This window comes from Leptonychotes weddellii, unplaced genomic scaffold (assembly GCF_054177405.1).
Source record: "Leptonychotes weddellii isolate Sample4059 unplaced genomic scaffold, ASM5417740v2 HiC_scaffold_6419, whole genome shotgun sequence".
In the NCBI taxonomy this organism is placed as follows: domain Eukaryota; kingdom Metazoa; phylum Chordata; class Mammalia; order Carnivora; family Phocidae; genus Leptonychotes; species Leptonychotes weddellii.
The window spans coordinates 6,003-9,423 of NW_028033077.1; the positions used below are offsets into that span (position 1 = coordinate 6,003).

The window sequence follows — 3,421 nt, forward strand, 5'->3', positions numbered from 1 at the left end:
GCACAACCTCCTTCTACGGCTGAATAGTATTCCCCTGCGTGGATGGACCACGGATGTTGGCCTGCTCATCCACCGATGGACGCTTGGATTGCGCCCACCTTGTGGCTCTCGAGAATAGTGCTGCTCTGAACATTTGTGAACGGTATTTGTTTGGGTCCCTGCTCCCCAGTCTTCTGGGTAGAGCTGTCACTGATACTGGGGATCCTGAGTGGCGGTGGACATGGCCAACAGTGAAGTCCCCACCTCCTTCGCCTACGTGGCTCCCGGGGCAGGGACGGGAGCTGGGGGCAGCCAGGCCCCCCCCTCCATTCTCAGTGGAAACCGTGCGGCTCAGCAGGAGAGAGCCGTGGCTCATCATACAGGTCCCAGCAGAGCATGGGCACGCCCAGCCCGCTGCCCACCGGCCCTGGCTGCTCCAAGCTCCGGCGAAACCATAAATGCTCCGAAGCGAATGTTCATTGCGTTAGAGTGCACCGGCAAAGTGCAGCCCATGCACGCCCTTGGCTGGAGGAAGGGGGTCCGTGGAGCCCTGGGGCCCGGTCAGCCCAGCCTCCCTCTGCACCGGCCGGGGCTGTCACATCTTTGTGCTTCTCAGTGGTCCCCCATCGGGGGCGTACCCCTGCCTAAGACTCGGCAGTTCTGCGCGTTTTTCTGCCGTGTGTCAGGGACCCACATGGCACGTGAGGAGCGGTGACCGGTTCCCCTCCACCTCTGTCAACTCGGCCCCTGTGTGACCACTGAGCCACCAGGGCCACCGTGAAGATCCAGCCACGTCTGTGGGCCACATGCGTGTTGTGTGGGCAGCTCCTCTTTCACGCCGATGGTGCCACGTTTTCCTTCTGAAGTTGTGGCCCAGCCCACTGGGGCCCAGCCGTGCCTCCCTCGGAGTGCGGACAGACAGCCTGGGACGCCGTGTGCGCTGAGGCAGGCCTCTGGCATGGAAAGCAGACCAACTCCCTCCCTGGAAGGAAAAGGAGATGGTGCAGGCAGCCGTTGGCCACGTTTTAAAAATTATGATGAATATTTCCAGACAGATAAAAGGCTTGCATCCATGAAACCACAGGGAGAGCATAAGTTAAACGTCAGGGGGAAAGCTGGAAGGGAAAATGAGAGAAGAAAGGAGGGGAGTGATGTAGGACTTGGACGTGCCCCTGCTGGGCCCTCGCAGCCACAGGGCAGAAGGGAGGTGTGTGTGGGGGCAGGACCCCCGTCTCCGTGACAGAGTCCCACACGTGGGGGCTTAAAACGACAGGAAGTTACCCCCTCACTGTAGGGAGGCCAGAAGTCCGAAATCTGGCAGGGCCACCCCCCTCATCCAGGGTCCTTCCTGCCTTGTCCAGCTCCCGGGGGCTGCGGGCGCCCCCCACGTCTACACCCTGTCCTGCTGCTCCTCCTCTCAGAAGGACACCTGTCACTGGGTTAGGGCCATCCAGTAATCCAAGACGACTTTCTCCTCTCTAGCTGCAAAGACCCTTTACACAAATAAGTCACATTTGCAGGTTCTAGGGGTCCAGGCTTGGGCCCATCTTTGGGGGTCCACTGTTCACCCCACTGCGTAGGGAGTAAGTAGGTGAGTTGACTCCTCCGTTGGAGGAAGCCAATAGATAAGGTTAATCTGGGAGGGTGAGAAGGGCAGCCTGGCCTGAGTGTGCAGCAGGAAAGGGCAGGAGTTGAGCGTGAACTGTGGTGGATGGGGCAGGGGCTGGGTCAGAAGCCGGGCTGTGCGGCGGCCTCATCAGGGCCCGCGTGTGGCTCGGTTCTGAGTCCGGGCAGCTTGGCTCCAGGACAGAGAGAGTTTTCTTCTCACTCGTGGGCTTTCAGGCTCCAGCAGCCCCTGGCTGCCCCCCCACCCATGCACCCCGTATTTCCTTCCTCTAGCAGCGGCTCCACAGACCAGGCCAGGCTGGAGACCGCCCCCTCGGCCACAAGAGAGAAGATCCGGTCCAGGTTCCATGGCAGCCATGACCTCATCCACCGCCTGTTTGTCTGCATTTCAGGTGCCCAGCTGGGCCTGGGGCAGGCGGCGCCGGGCGGAGGGCGGGATGCGGGCGATGCCAGGCCCCGGGAGTCCGGGGGCTTCCCCACCGTCATTTCTTCATCTCCAGCCCAGGGGCGGAGAGGAGGGCTTAATTTCTCAGCAGGTTCCTCAGCTGGGATTGGGGAACCCACGGCTCCCACGGGGGCCTCGGCCACCCACACAGGGAGGTTCTGCTCAGTTTGTGGTTCAGACTTTAGTGTACCCTGCCTAGTTTTGTCTCCCTTTCTGGGGATGGCTACACAGTGGGGGAGGGGAGGACAGGGAGCTGCCTGTTTTGTCCCCCACCCCCTGGGGGGTTCAGAGGCCTGTGAGCTTTTCTTTAGTTCTGTGTATAAAAGTGTGCACTGCAGCCCCCTTCCCTGCCTCCCGCATGTCCTTCTCACCCCCACCTTTGAGGGATGGGCTCCAGCCGGCCTGCTTGGCGGGAGTGCGACCCGTGGCCTGGCGGTCCTGCAGAATCAGGGTCATGTTGGGGGGGCGAGGGCCCCACAGGCAGTGCCGAGCCAGGCCAGGTGGGACCAGGAGGACCTCGGGCGACTCTGAGCTCCAGTTTGCACAGGTTTGTGTCGGGGGTTGGAGGGATGCCATGCCCAGCAGGTGCTCGGGGCATTGACGGTGCATGGAGAATCCTCTAGAAGCGCTGACTGCAGCGCTGACTGGGACGGGTCACTGGGCTCCCATTCCAGTGGGATGCCCGCAGCTTCTCCCTCACTTTGCTGCATGTGGCAGCCAGGTCCGCCCCCAAAGAGCTAACCCAGCATCGCTTTCCACCTCTGCAGGGAGGGTGGGGGGGGTGCTTTCCTGCCAGGGAGGGGGCTGTCCGTGTGGTCACTCCCACCACCAGCCTTCCCTGGACTCCTGAGCCTTGACTTTGGCCAAACTGTGGCCCAGGGGCTGGGCGGCCCCCTTTTGCCCTGAGCCACCCGAGGATGCGTCAGTCCTGGGCCGTGAGCTCTGGCTGGGGTCACCCAGCTGGCAGCCCCGAGCCCCTGCAGCTGCTTGGCCTGACCTGCCCTCCCTTCGTCCTCCTCTCTCAGGGGTGGCTGACCAGCTGCAGACAAACTATGCCAGCGACCTGAGGAGTATTCTCAAGACCCTTTTTGAGGTCATGGCCACCAAGCCCGAAACAGACGACAAGGAAAAGTTAAAGAAGGGTGAGTGCCACCCACAGTGTGTCCGTGCCACCCCCCGGGAGCCGCACCCCCACACTGAGGGCACACGGCCCTGCACAGCCATCCATCCGGCCTTTCTGGGGCCCACTGCCTCCACACGGAACCCACTGGCACTGCCGGGCTCTCCACTAGGGACCAAGGGGCACAGGTCGCAGGTGCCCCGGAGGCTTTGCGGGGGGGCTCCCACCCCCCCCACGCACAGGCCTGTGCC

General features: G+C 62.5%; 1 non-coding gene across 2 annotated transcripts; it reads left to right on the plus strand.

Annotated features, from left to right (window-relative positions):
• The first annotated feature begins 416 nt into the window (after positions 1-416).
• LOC102749157 (uncharacterized) lies at positions 417-3,192 on the plus strand. Of its 2 annotated transcripts, none has more exons than XR_014142552.1 (3): positions 417-1,570; positions 1,879-1,997; positions 3,076-3,186. It is a non-coding gene; the product is annotated as an uncharacterized LOC102749157 (transcript). The 2 variants fall into 2 exon arrangements; XR_014142553.1 differs by lacking the exon at positions 417-1,570 and adding an exon at positions 2,531-2,597 and having other exon boundaries at positions 1,581-1,997; positions 3,076-3,192.
• The last annotated feature ends 229 nt before the right edge of the window (positions 3,193-3,421 follow it).